Source organism: Rutilus rutilus, assembly GCF_951802725.1.
Source record: "Rutilus rutilus genome assembly, chromosome: 15".
Taxonomy (NCBI): Eukaryota; Metazoa; Chordata; class Actinopteri; order Cypriniformes; family Leuciscidae; genus Rutilus; species Rutilus rutilus.
In genome coordinates, this window is record NC_140220.1 from 7,752,171 (window position 1) to 7,768,180 (window position 16,010).

Consider the following 16,010-nt stretch of genomic DNA (forward strand, 5'->3'; position numbering starts at 1 on the left):
AGGCTGTGTTTTTAAAGGAAAAAGGTCTTGCCTTTAATTCTTGTATTTTATAGTAAAGTTAAATTTTTATATTATTTATTTTATGTTTTATAATATTTATCTTTCTAAATAATAAGTTATTTAAAATAATATAATGATTTTGATTATGTGAAATAAAAAGATAAATTCATTATATTCTACTTTTGTAAAAAATTTCCCTGAAGTAAACAAAGAATATCAGCTTGTTTTTATTTGTAAATAAAATGATTTACATATAAATTGTTTGTAATATGTCAAATTTGTATAGACTGAACTAAGTAAGGTGCCATTTACACAATAGCGTTTCCAACAAAAACTTTTTATCCGTTTTGGACATTCATTTACAGAAGAATGGTGTTTTGGGGGCCTGAAATTCTTTTGAAGTTCTTTTGAAGTGCGAGGGCCCTATTTTAACGATCTAAGTGCATGGTCTAAAGCGCAAGGCGCAAGTGCATTCGGCGTGTCCGAATCCACTTTTGCTCGTTTAACGACGGGAAAAATGGTTGGCGCACCCAGCGAATGGTTTAAAAGGGTTGTGGGTGTGTTTTGGGCATAACGTGCAAAAAAAACAATCAGAGTGTAATTTCCCATTCCCTTTCCCTTTCCGCCATGTGCTTGCGCCATGGCGGATTCGCTATATGATGATGATAATAAGCAGTGTACGGCATTGTGGACCCGCCTATAGGCGTACATTACTAACACGCTCTTTAAATAACAAAAAAATACTTTAGACAATTTCTTTAGACAAAGACTTTAGGTTTCAGTTGGTCAATGGTGCAGTCCATTTCAATTGCCTCAAAATAGCAATGCGCCAACAATGCGCCGGAGAACACACCTCGTTTTCAGACCAGCACGCCCATGGACGCACAAATGGGACGTGAAAACGATAACTGCGTCGGACTGAAACTAGCAAAAAACACTTGCGTCATGCTTGCCGCTGCATTGCACCGGGTGTATGATAGCAAGCCAAGTTCTTGAAATCAATTCCGTTATCGTCTCAGTGTAAACTACAAAAACACCAATTTGTAAAAACTGTGACATCATGCTCATGCGTATTATGTGTTCAATCTATAAGCGTGTAGTGTTTCTTTACAAAGTGACATCGCCAACTACTGGCCTGGCAGCAGAATACAGCGTTTTTGTTCATTACCGTGAACGGGGATCGTTTTGACAACATTGACATCTGTACGTCTTGTGTAAATGTACCCTAAATGTGGGCAAACATTCTGTCTTTTGTTTATTTAATAGTACTAAACGAAACATGTAGGAGTGCATAATAAGTCGGTAACACTTTAGAATACTGTATCTTACTTACTGCATAACTAATAAGTAATTATTGAAGAACTAATAGGTAATTATTCATTAACTACTTCTTCACTACTGTTAACTACTAAGGAAGATGTGTTAACTAATCAGTATGTAATATATTTTTATGATTGTGTTAAGTAACAGTTAGTTAATCAATAAATAATGAATTCTGTCATAACTCTTGAAGAACTACTACTAATTATCTACTAATTAAGGTTCAAGAAAAATAACTAAGAAGTAACTACTAATGAACAGTCATACAAAACTAACCTCAGATTAGTTTTTATATTTTATATACAGTACTGTGTGTGTCTGTTTTCCTCAGCATAGAATGCCATTGAGTAAATTCATGTTTGAGGCAATGACTGAGGGAAACTGAAAATATAGGGAACTTATTTGTAATTCATAAATAATTATCAAATAATTCTGCAGGAATTACTTGGAACCTGGAACAGTATTCTAAAGTGAGAATATAGGGAACTCATTAGTAATTAATAAATAATTATCAAATAATTATCCAGGAATTAGGCTACTTATAACCTGAAACAGTATTCTAAAGTGAACATATAAGGAAATTAATTGGTAATTAACAAATAATTATTAGATAATTCTTCAGGAATTACTTGGAACCTGGAACAGTATTCTAAAGTGAGAATATAGGGAACTCATTAGTAATTAATACAGAATTACCACATACTTCTGACTCAAATCAAACTTACTGAAAAAAACACATTATTAACGGTATTATCTAAACCTTTGTAAAATAGATAAGTTATCATACATTATGATACATTTTGCTAATTAAATAAAAAGTTTGCTTATTTGCAGATCAATATATAGCCTAGTAAATGTCTGCACTTATCTTTCTTATTAGTGCTGAAGAATGACTAAAACTGGCTAAAAAAAAAAAAAAAAACAACATTGATCAGTGCTTTTTACTTTTCAAGTAATTACCTTTGTACATTTACTAAGGTAATTTTGAAAATGAATAGGCCAATAGTTTATCATTTTACTGGAGTAATATTTTATTGGGTTATCTGTACTTTTACTCAAGTACTTGATTTGTGTACTTCATCCACCACTCCACTGCTAAAATAAAACGGTTTATTGTCATTGTGTATGACTGTTCATTAGTAGTTACTTCTTAGTTATTTTTCTTGCACATTAATTAATAGATAATTAATAATAGTTCTTCAAGAGTTATGACATAATTCATTAGTTATTGATTAACTAACTGAAACTTAACACAATCATACAATTCTATTACATACTAATTAGTTAACACATCTTCCTTAGTAGTTAACAGTAGTGACTTAAGTGTTAATAAATAATTATCTATTAGTTCCTCAATAATTCCTTATTAGTTATGCAGTAAGTAAGATACAGTATTCTAAAGTGTTACCAATAAGTCTTGTCTTAATACTAGAACTCCCAAGGCGGTCATTTTGACCGTTTTTAAATTTTACAGTGTAATAACTTTGTTAAAATAAAATAAATGTGGCTGTAGGACTCTGACTTTTCCTAAATATGTGTATATTTTATTCTGACACTGTTATTTTATTAAAATCACAAAACACACAACAGTTCTGACTATTTCTACCTAGAATGACCATAACGGTCATTTTGACCGCACGCATTATAGATATCATAAGTCCGCTACATTGCAAGTTTCGCGGAGGCCAAATGTCACAAAGTGTGTGGGAGCTGCATACGAAAGGCGGTGTTTCCCTGTGTGGAATGTGCGTAAGCGTCAGTGTTTGCGCCGTTCAAATGGGCAGTTAACCTGATTTTGTTCGTTAATATTTTTTGTTCACTGAAACTAATCGTTCTAAAGCAGTTCGTTTTCTTGTTTAGTTAATGTTCATGTTTTTTCTTAGCCTGTTTGTGTGTGTACATTTTCACATTCATTTGAATAAAAGTTTTGTGTCCTCTTTATTATTACCTATCTTAACTTGTAGATTCATTTATTTTTAGATTTTGTATTGATTATTGAACTTATTTACAAACAGGGCTGTACTAAACGGTATGAAGCTTTGACGTTTACTAACTTTTGTGCATGTCTATTCACGTGGTGAGTGCGGTGAAAAAATATATTATTTTGACGCAAAACGTTCCTCACATAGAGGCAGCACCTGTCGGGGCAATCTTTCTTTTGTCCTTGTTTTAAGGGCTATGATGACAGGAGTTAAAAGCTTCATTGGAAAAGAGAAGGTTAACATGTACAATAGATATGACATGACGAAAATGTACAGCCAGTACAGTACAGCCATATGAACATCAAAGTATGAACGGTCAGAATGACCGCTATGGTCGTTCTAGTAGTTATGGAATTCCGGTAGTTTTAGTGTTAATGCAGTTATATGTTTCACATTTCTAAACATTTAATGTATAGAAATGTCTAGACAGCTAGTCAGGTTAAAGGTGTCAAGATCAAGTTTTATTCCTTAATTGATTTCATGTTCAGCCTCTCGTCCACACAGAAAGCTTTGACACACTGTTTCTGGCATACTTTCAGCAGGCTAAGAATAGATATGGAAAAGAGTCGTGTTCTGAGCTGAGAAATATGCCAACTCACAGTCTATTTATAATATATCACATGTCTTTCATCTTTTTTTTACAGAAATGGGGTTGTTTTAATAAGCTCCTTTTCAGACCAATAATGGATAAATCATGTTTTTGAAGACTAAACAGGAACGTTAATGATTTTTTGATAACTCTTGGAATCACCATGAGCTTTCATAATTTTATACCAGAATTAATAATAAATATTATTACAGAACTGTTTTTGTATAAATCTACTGAACTGTATATTTGTCTATTGGAATATAATATTTCAATGAAAGTGTAAGATTTATGTCCATTTAACTGGTAAGTAATCATGTCATAAGTGGTATGTACTGTCAATGATCAATATTGCAATATAAACTTCAGGATGATTCTCCAAAGACTTTAGATATACAAAGACATTGCACTCATTTTACTATAAATGGGAGAAAGTGCAACCTGCAATATGGCAGAATAAGTAACGCCTTCTAAAAAAGACAGCCAATTGCTAATTGGTAGTCATTGCCTCACTGCAGCCACTTGTTGGCAGATTTCATTGATGATTTCAAATATGAAATTTAATCATTGGTTTGGTGAACAGCTTTGGAGAATTTGATGTTTCCCCATTCAAAGAGATAGGAGCTGCACTTGTAGGACTGAAATAGTTTCATAGATGGCCGCTGAGTGAAATGACTTGCCTGAAAGGGACTTTGGATATCAGACTTTTACTAATTAAAAAGTAAGTAAACAACTCAGCCACTTAGATATCACCACTTTGTCACGTCAAAATCAAACTTGAAATGGCCTGAAAACATGATGACTGGGGGTTTATTTTAATGAGCAATCAGCTTGGGGAAATTAAAGGTACATCTTTGTGTCTGTGACAGACTGTGTTTACCAAGAATGATTGATGATATGAAAATAAGTTGACTATTAAAAAGAACAGCTGAACATCAATACACAAATAAAATATACTGTTTAAATTGTTACTGCCTTTAGTTATTATTTTGGAATAAATGTAAAAATGCTTAAAACACTAACTTGATGATTTATACTTGGTTTTAATAAATAGTCAAGTCAAGTCACCTTTATTTATATAGCGGTTTTTACAATACAGATTGTTTCAAAGCAGCTTTACAGAGATAACAGGAAAATAATGCAACAAAGTTTGTTTCTAGAAGAAAATAGCATCATAGTCCAGCTTAAGTAAGTTCAGTGATGGTTCATTTTTGATGTAAAAAAAAAAGTTCATTTAAATTAATGTTTAGTTCATTTTTATATATATATGTATATTTTACACATACATACATACATACAGACAGACAGACAGACAGACAGACAGACAGACAGACATACACTCACTCACCTAAAGGATTATTAGGAACACCATACTAATACTGTGTTTGACCCCCTTTCGCCTTCAGAACTGCCTTAATTCTACGTGGCATTGATTCAACAAGGTGCTGAAAGCATTCTTTAGAAATGTTGGCCATGTCAGAAATGTTCAGTCAAAGTTGCTCTTCTATCAGCTTGAATCAGTCGGCCCATTCTCCTCTGACCTCTAGCATCAACAAGGCATTTTCGCCCACAGGACTGCCGCATACTGGATGTTTTTCCCTTTTCACACCATTCTTTGTAAACCCTAGAAATTGTTGTGCGTGAAAATCCCAGTAACTGAGCAGATTGTGAAATACTCAGACCGGCCCGTCTGGCACCAATAACCATGCCACGCTCAAAATTGCTTAAATCACCTTTCTTTCCCATTCTGACATTCAGTTTGGAGTTCAGGAGATTGTCTTGACCAGGACCACAACCCTAAATGCATTGAAGCAACTGCCATGTGATTGGTTGATTAGATAATTGCATTAATGAGAAATTGAACAGGTGTTCCTAATAATCCTTTAGGTGAGTGTATATATATATATATATATATATATATATATATATACATACATACATACAGCCGCTCTGGAAAAAAAACGTGATGTCATCGTCCAGCTCAGTTCAGTTCTCATATGATGGTGTCAATGCAGGCAGATCAGTAATATTGTTGAATATTAAATGTCCTCAACTAAGCAAGCCAAAAGCCAAAGGTGGAAAAAGGCAACAATGGCAAGGAACTAAAACTCCATCAGGTGACAGAATGGAGAAAAAAACCTTGGGAGAAACTAGGGTCAGTCGGGGCCAGTTCTCCTCTGGCCAACGAACAAACAGTGTATGATTATGATTCAGGCAGCATAATAGGTCAGAGATCAGATTGGATTGGAACATTCAGAGTATTAGAACGAAAAATAGAACAAAATAGAATAAAAAAGTAAAGTAATGTTTATTTAATCAGAAAAATTTGACAATGTGACTATAACTGGGACATGAATTTACATTTGATTTGTTAATTTCAGAACACCACTGACATATAGGCTTACAACACCAAAGTTTTGATGGAAGATGAAGATAGACTGTTATTTTTATGTGTAGTATTCTGAAGAAAATTTTATATTTGGTAACAGATAGTATACACTGTTTGATAGATACTGATAGATAACTTTTGGGGTTTATTGGATGACTTTTCAGTACCTTTAGTAGTCATTCAGTCAAGTTTTAGACTCTTTTTTGTAACTCTTTCCCCCCCATAATGCATCATTTTTAATTGACAAGCCTAGCGGAACTTTAATTTGAAGCATGCTAACATTGCACACAAAGACTGCGTACAAACTCATTATTTCAAGCACGCTTCTCTGATCGAGCCGTCGGGTAGACACGTCAAAACTGCCCCTGCCAAATTGGCCCACTCTCTTTGTTCTACTCCAGTGACCAAGGAGTTGTGTCTGCAGCCTCGGTAAACATGACCACGCGCTTCAGAAAGTGGGCTGGGAATGTGTGCTTTCAGAATAACGAGAGTTCAACACGAGCAGGTGCCTGTCAGCCGTCCTGTGTCCGCGAGCTCCGGCCAAACAATGACGCTCATCTTGTACAGTCCGACAACGTAGAAGCTGTCATCTTACAACAGCCTTGGTAAAAATGAAACTTGCTTTTCTCATTTCCTTCCTGACGGTCGTCTCTTCTCACCTCTTCTGTGTACCTTGTAGCTGTCGTGACCCTCGTGCTCCGTTCAAATTGGATTTAAGCCATGAAACTGCAGAAGTGAAGAAGGGCTATGGAGGGATATCAGTCTTCACTCTCTCTCTTTCCAATCACACCAACTACATCACTTTTTACCGGTGCATGCAGGCATAATCTGGTTTCCTGTACTGGGCTAATGCGGCCAGGCAGATATTAATTACTCGAGGCTAATGCTGATGGCTTACAGAAATGTTTGAAGAGACAGCGTTTTGCTCTGCCGTGCATTAAGCCTGATTCATATGGCAATTCCAGAACATTGCGCTCTGCTGATGATCAGAGGCAATATTAAATACACCTTCAACATTTAATACATTTAGAAAGCTTTCAGTTGCTGAGGAACCTTTGAAAATGGAACAACTCTATCATTTTTGATCCCAGTGGGAATGTCTTTTGTATTTGAAAAGAATTGTGTTATTCTGATGCCTCTGTTTGTTTCATATATAGCTTTCTGAGGTGTTCAGACACCAATTTCGTTGTATAAATGGCCTTTTGATACTGTGTCAAGTAAGCTGCATTAGTATCAAGTTCGCTGATATTGAAAGATAAAATTGAAAGAATAGCTTTTCAAAGCATGAGAGAAGCGTTGTGTATCAGAATAGCCCATTTACCCAGTGTGAGGATGCAAACCGAGTCAGAATAGCTCTAGCTCTTGTTCCAGTAGGACCGTGTCTGCCCAGCATATGGCTTTCTCTCTCCCATTGTTTCAGGAATAGAAAACAAATGCAATTGCATGCCAGAATTCTTCTTACCAATCTGTCGTAGCTGTGCCATGGCTGCCAAGTGGACGCTGGCAAAGAGAACCGAGTGCGTGGCGATAACGGTTATTATCACAAAAAGAAGCTGAAAACAGTTTGATGCGAGGGAAGTGGTAGGAAAATAGAGGAAATTGTGTGTGAAAACTGCACTTGTTTTTTAGCTGCTTTGCCTCAGGTTTAGTGCTCAACCCATTTTGGTGATAAAATGCAGGATTGACTGATGGGCATTTCTATATATTGTCTGTACAATTGTTATTATAAATATGTTGTGGATATTTTTATTTACATTTATTTGGCTATATACACAACAGAAACATAACCATTTGCATTGCACATACAGTCAGAATGCATAACTCTCGTTGAGAATATGTCTTTGCCGAAATTATTTACATTCACCCAGTCTACAACACGAAGACATTTCTATCATTGTCTGTACAAATGTAAATAGTTATGTTGTGGATAAATAAACAAATAAATATTTTCTTGTTTAGTTACTGTACTTTTTATTCATTTGATTAATCAGATGTATCTATAACATATAAAAATGTACAATGCACAGTCACATTGTACTTGGCAGTCAGAATGCATAACTGAATATGCCGTTGCATGCACAGAAAATGATTTACAGTCTCTAAAACATGAATCTGTAGTTAACTAAATATACATTATATATTATTATTTCAGCTCAGGTTTTTACAAGAGCATTGTTTACATATGTTGTATTTTGAGAGTGATTCTGCGGCGCAGTGTTTTTTTCAGTTGAGATGCTTTGGTTGCTCTATGGAATATCCGCTGAAGTGTCACTAGTATCTGATTTCACAGATAGTTTGTTTCTGAATATAAAAATGTTGATACAATGATGTTGTTGTGTTTGTTATTGTCATCTGTTGCCATTGTACAAGCAGGGTGTGGCGGTTGGTCGGTGTGTTAATTGTCCCGCCCCTCATCCATTGTGATTGGACGGCTGGGTAAAAAGCGACAGTGATGTGCACTGCGTTTTAACCAGAATTGAGCATTTTTCAACTCTTGCCATCCAGAAAAAAACAGCAGGTTTCAGTATGGATAGACGCTCAGCGCCGTGTCACGCTCCTGGCGTTTTTAAATAAGCTGCACTCCCATTGAAAACAAATTTTTAAGAATATGCTGACGTTAGGGAAAAAACATGCTTCGGTGGACACGTGGCCTAAGACCACCAGTCTCTGGCATTTAGAACAGAGTCTACTGCAGGTGTAGAGTGTCATTTACTCTGAGCCTTTTGGCCTTGAGCTGTGAAGAGCCACGCCCCCTCACATTCATCACTGCCATAATCTGACATTAGAGGCTTGTACAACTTGTACAGCAATTGTAACTCTCCCCAAGAGCTTCATTCAATAAGCTAATTAATCATTTTGATGCGATACCCCTGGTATTGATTTTACACTGCTGCGATTTGTTTTTACTCTGGCATCTACACACGTCTAGAGATGTGGCATCAGGAACCGTTTGAATCGCTGATATTAGGGCGCAATTATTTTTTAGATGTTTCAAAGCTTGATTTCCTGGTGGATTGCAACAGCAAAATCAATCAATTTTATCTTTTCACAGCTTGTCTCGGAGAAACATCCATTTAAAAAAATAACTTCAGGGTTTAAAAGCATTTTGCATCCCAACATGAATCATGTTTTGCCAGTTATGATACTCGATGGAATGAATGGTAATGATTTTTTGGAGTGAGTTCACATTATTCAAACTGTTGGGATTTGCTCTGTGATGACTTTTTGTTTTCATGTTTCCTGGTATAACTTATGTAGGGCCCTATGAAATCCATCTTATTTTCCCCCAAACTCAGTTAATTCTTCTGGTGGATACCGTTTTTTTCCCCTGTTGTCTGGATTTATTATAGGGGTGGTTGATTATGATTTCACTTTTCTAACTTTTAGTTACATTAGTCTGTAATGTTGTGGTTTGAGCATAAATAACATCTGCAACGTTACAACGCTCAAAGTTCAAAGCAAAGGGAGATATTTTATTTTAAAGAAATTGCTTTTTAAGGACTACAACAAATGACTGGTAGGGACTACATGACATTCCTCTGGGGTTAGTGACATCACCAACCCTAAAATTTACATAAACCCTGCACCCAGGAACATGATTTATAGATTACTACGTCACTTCTTCTCGAGTTTCTCCATCTTTGTCTGACTCCGGTTTGAACAAGGCTAAAAGTTTTTGAAATTTTCAGTGCATGTCTGTGTGAGGTAAAATGACACAAGCTGTTGAAGCTCCGCCCTCTGTGCCGGGAGCAGCAGCTCATTTGCATTTAAAGGGACAGACACAAAAACGGTGACAATTTTAACAAATAATCTCTCAAAAAATATTTGTGGGGTATTTTGAGCTAAAACTTCACATACTGTACACACTCTGGGGACATCAGAGACTTATTTTACATCTTGTGAAAAGGGCATTATACCACCCCTTTAAAATATAATATATTTTTTAATTTAACTATTTATGAAAAGCTTAACAAAATTAAATTTTTAAGGTCCTAACTGTTTTATTTTTTCCCAAATTCTCTTTCAGAGACGCACATAAAATGCAGACTCTTTTTGTGCTGTAATATTCAGAGGAACTAGTCCATATCATGATTTGATTAAATGTATAGCCTTTTGATTAATTCATCCAAGTTTTGTCAAACTCTGTGACATTCCACATTATAGTGAAAATGTATTTTTAATAACTGGATTTGTGATTCGAAGCATGTTAAAGCGCTACTTACACTGCCTTTAGATGCATTTCAATAGCATAAAATACCTTGCTGAACCTATAGGTTATACAAGTGAAATGCATATTATACATTGTAGGAGGAGAGGTGGCGTCCACTTTGTGTTTCCAGTGAGTTTGTAGCGTATCCATCACACCGTCTTCATTATCTCCTGCAAAATCGAGTGCTAGGATTGCTGGGTAATGTGTGTGTGGTCAGTGCTTTCTCCTTTACATTGTTGATTACCCCAGAAAGCTTCTTTATTGTTTTTTTTAGAGGCCAGCTGTATCCACTCCTTCTCACTGACACAGATTAGAAGTGTTGAGCTGGCAGGAGTGAGGGAAGAGATTTATTGTTTGCATTGCTACGACTCCTTGACTCTATTCTGTTCCCCCCATGGACAGATAATCAATAAACCGTGTCCACACGATGATGGGGCGTGCATGCATCCTCCTCGGCCAGTGTTGAGTGTGAATAAGCCCTTCACGACCACACACGCATATATCCAATGTAGCTTTTTGCAGGTTGTGTTGAAGTGATTCTACAATGGCACAGACACTTAGCTCAGTTTGGTGCTGTTAATGCCAAGGTCATGGGTTTGATTCCCAGCAAACATCACACATATAAAACCTTGAAAGCAATGTAATTCTATAACATGAAGTTGTTTGTTGAAAAATCGTTTGATGTTTAAATGAATAAATGTTCATACATCTGGTTAAATTTGGTCTGTTTGACACGTTTGGGTGCAAATGTCTAAATGTAAATATGCAGATGAAGTCTAAGCACGGTTGACCTTATGTAGCCCCGCCCCTTTTCCGCGCTGCGCTCGTTGTCTTTTGTCTTCCGGTCTGTATTTTCACAGCGATCTTGCGTATTTATGAATGAACGGCTCGTTTTAAAATCTTCCCGGTCGACTGACATTTGTTAAGACATCTGCTTTAAACATTACAATCCTCATGATAACTTTCGTTAACTTTACTTTAAGTAAATCCACTTCAACAGCTAATTACTCCTGGACAGCAACGCCATAGAAATATACAGAGCGACCGCAAAAACGGAAGTTCAAAGACTTTGTTTCTCTGGCGCATAAGGTCTATACAAATCGTCTGTGCACGGATGATGACCTACTTTCTACATTTGCCGAAATGTGCAGTATACAGCAAGCATGCACATACTGTAGCCTACCTCACAATGGAGCGTGAGCATCCATTTACAATGTGATGGATAAATGGAAGCAATTTTAAAGAGCTAACATATACTGCACATTATGTACTTTACACTGCCAACATTTTTTACAAATAGAATGTAAAACAGTATACAGTAGCCTATGCTAAACTGTTGTCCAAAAACCTCATTACTTTTTATATTTAATTCAGCAAGTGATATCCAGTTTCATCTGAAAAAAAATAAAAAATGGTTAGTTTGTCAATGTTCTTGTTCTTTATTTATTTATATAGCACCATTTAATACAACAGGTGTTGCCCAAAATGCTTCACAATTTGCTATCTAAAACAATAAGACAAACATGAAAAAATAACTTTTTAAGTTCCATGTAAAAATCAAGGTTAAGGAGGATCTTAAGGTCACCATGAAATCAAAATGTAAAACATTTTTTTGTTTTTTTAATGGAATATTGATGTATTTATTATACATTATTTATGTGTGCACATTTTTTTTATTTATTCATGTGCCCTCATAATCATCAAAGATTGCAGCAATAGCAAACCACAACGATCCAATGGTTCAATCAATTCCCAATGGACAAAATCAAGTTCCGTCTTTCATTTCTCTTGTTCGAGAGGCTGTTTCACTCAGATATACATCACAATAGGGAAGAAAAGCATTGCAACTTCTGTTTCATTCCAACTTAAAATTCTGTCATCATTTCTCACCCTTATGTCAGTCATGTGCAAGTTTTTCTTATGCAGAACACACAAGGGAATTATTGAACAACATACTGTCCTGAAAAGTAGTTTATATATTATTTGTGCATATAAGTTGAAGAATGTTAATTCATTTAATCTTTTCTTTGAAGTCAGTCTACAATATCTGATGTACAGCTGCAAACAGGACATTTGCAGTTATTAGTATTTTGCTTGTAATGGGAGAACAGATAATGATTCTCTGGAAGGGTCCTTTAGTCTCAGGAGTGATCATATTAGTTCTATAAGGCTTTTAGTAATTGCCAAAGTAAATGTAGCTGCACGGAGGATTTCTGCATTATTTATTAATTTAACGGCTGCTTTTATCATAAGTGCTTCATGTTCTCCTGAGTATAGCTGTTTTGTCTTGCCTACTGTATTGCATGTAGATGCTTTTTCCTCAGGGCTTCAGGCTTTTCTTTGAGGTTTACACTGCATCATAGGATCACCACTTATTTACACCAAGTTCACACCAAGAATAATACCCATAAACTATAACAATAAATATATTAGTGTCCACATCAACGCACAATAGCATTCTGTTTATTCTAGGTACGTGCTGCAGGTTTTTCGTTGGCTACTTTAAATGCTTGAGCTCTTAAAGCAGGATAGATTCTGACAGGTTGTCAATCTTTTTATCATTCATCATGTTGAAAAATAAAACGTTCTGAAAGTGATTCCAACGATATCGTTCCTCTGTGACACATTGTTATAGTTGTGGTGTAGACTCTGCAATTCTTTTATAATTAGAATGATTTTTTTTTTTAACCCTTATGTGCTGTTGGGGATGTTTTCATCCACTACGGGGTATTTTTGAGTCTTAATTTGGCCATAACTTTCTCCGTGTTTCAGCAAATGGAATGATTTTTGGTGACTAATCTTATTTTGACACATATTTTGGGAAAATGCTTTGAAATTTTTCAAAAACTCAACAGTACACTGTGATCAAATTCACTACCCTTTCGTTATGTTCGTGGCTGAAAACACCCACTACTTTAAACTGCTGTAAAAATGTATCAGATAAATATTTTTTTCATTTTTTTTTGCATAAATCTATTAATCAACCTCAGTCCTTATCAAAACTACTAAATGTTTAAAAAAAATTCAGGATTTTAACTCTTTAATTGCCAAATTCATAAATGATGTCACTGATTTGGGGAAAAAAAACACACAATATGACTTATTTTCAATATAAAATGTGAATGTGGACTGGATTTTTTTTAACCTTTTATTTGAATTTGAACAATGCACAAGGGTTAAACTATATATATCTATCTGTCTTTTTGCCTTCTCACTTTCCATATTACTCTCTGATCTGTCCCTATAAGCTCTTAAAAATAAAGGTTCCAAAAGGTGTTTTTTTTTGTTTTTGTTTTTTTGCAGCGAAGCCAGAGAAGAAGAGTTTTTTGGGTTCCTCTTAGAACCTCTCAGTGAACAGTTCTTAAAAGAGCCATTTTTCTATCATTTTAATAATCTAAAGAATGGTTCCAATAAAATTACCTTTTTTGTGCAATGGAAAGATGTAAAAGGTTCTTAATGGAATGATTGGTGGCAGTAAATAACCTTTATTTTTGAGAGTGTATATCAGTGATGCATTGTGGTCTTCTGAAAAGGCCAATGTCCCATTTCTGAGTTTGGGTTATTTAGTACAATATAACTTCATGTGATTTAATTCATGTGTGCGTATCAACACCATTTACCACCTTTTGTGTGTTTATATTGTTCTTCACATCAATGTCTCATTAAGTTTCCTCTTAATGTCTCCTTAAACATTTTGTTCATTGCATAAATTATAACTAAAATAGTACAGTATGAAGCAAATTGTGTATGTTTTATTGCACACTATTGCTTCTTTGGACCATTAGACACACACACACACACACACACACACACACACATACTGGTTTTTGTGAATTACCAGGACACTGCAGCCCAAACAGGTGTGTTGGTGTATTAGGGGGACACCCCTTTCCACTTGCTGTACAGAGATGTGGTGAAGATCAAAAAATCTATTTTGACCCATACAACACAGATTTCACTTTAAAGTTTGTTTACACAAAACACAATCTATAATGTAACAACCTGAAAATATACACAATTATGAGGACAATTTATAATTTGATACACAAGCCCCACCTATGACACAAAACGTTATTATAAGGACTAAAGTGATTTCTGAGGACACTAGATATACAACACACAAAAGTGTCATTTGAGTGTATTAAAGGGACATACCTGATATATGAGGACTAATGGCTTAACACATACACAATAGTAAAGACTGTGTATTAAAGGGACATACCTGATATATGAGGACTAATGGCTTAACACATACACAATAGTAAAGACTGTGTATTAAAGGGACATACCTGATATATGAGGACTAATGGCTTAACACATACACAATAGTAAAGACTGTGTATTAAAGGGACATACCTGATATATGAGGACTAATGGTTTAACACATACACAATAGTAAAGACTGTGTATTAAAGGGACATACCTGATATATGAGGACTAATGGCTTAACACATACACAATAGTAAAGACTGTGTATTAAAGGGACATACCTGATATATGAGGACTAATGGCTTAACACATACACAATAGTAAAGACTGTGTATTAAAGGGACATACCTGATATATGAGGACTAATGGTTTAACACATACACAATAGTAAAGACTGTGTATTAAAGGGACATACCTGATATATGAGGACTAATGGCTTAACACATACACAATAGTAAAGACTGTGTATTAAAGGGACATACCTGATATATGAGGACTAATGGCTTAACACATACACAATAGTAAAGACTGTGTATTAAAGGGACATACCTGATATATGAGGACTAATGGCTTAACACATACACAATAGTAAAGACTGTGTATTAAAGGGACATACCTGATATATGAGGACTAATGGTTTAACACATACACAATAGTAAAGACTGTGTATTAAAGGGACATACCTGATATATGAGGACTAATGGCTTAACACGTACACAATAGTAAAGACTGTGTATTAAAGGGACATACCTGATATATGAGGACTAATGGCTTAACACATACACAATAGTAAAGACTGTGTATTAAAGGGACATACCTGATATATGAGGACTAATGGCTTAACACATACACAATAGTAAAGACTGTGTATTAAAGGGACATACCTGATATATGAGGACTAATGGCTTAACACATACACAATAGTAAAGACTGTGTATTAAAGGGACATACCTGATATATGAGGACTAATGGCTTAACACATACACAATAGTAAAGACTGTGTATTAAAGGGACATACCTGATATATGAGGACTAATGGTTTAACACATACACAATAGTAAAGACTGTGTATTAAAGGGACATACCTGATATATGAGGACTAATGGCTTAACACATACACAATAGTAAAGACTGTGTATTAAAGGGACATACCTGATATATGAGGACTAATGGCTTAACACATACACAATAGTAAAGACTGTGTATTAAAGGGACATACCTGATATTTGAGGACCAATGATCAGACTCAGAACATGGTGCACGCATTGTGCAAGTATGTAAAATATTTTTGTATAGTGCTGTAAATATGCTACC

At 35.2% G+C, this 16,010-nt stretch overlaps 1 protein-coding gene across 1 annotated transcript in view; it reads left to right on the forward strand.

Moving 5' to 3' along the window:
- slc35f1 (solute carrier family 35 member F1) overlaps positions 1–16,010 on the forward strand; it is a 118,354-nt gene that overhangs the window by 45,448 nt on the left and 56,896 nt on the right. The gene's annotated exons all lie outside the window — the stretch shown is intronic.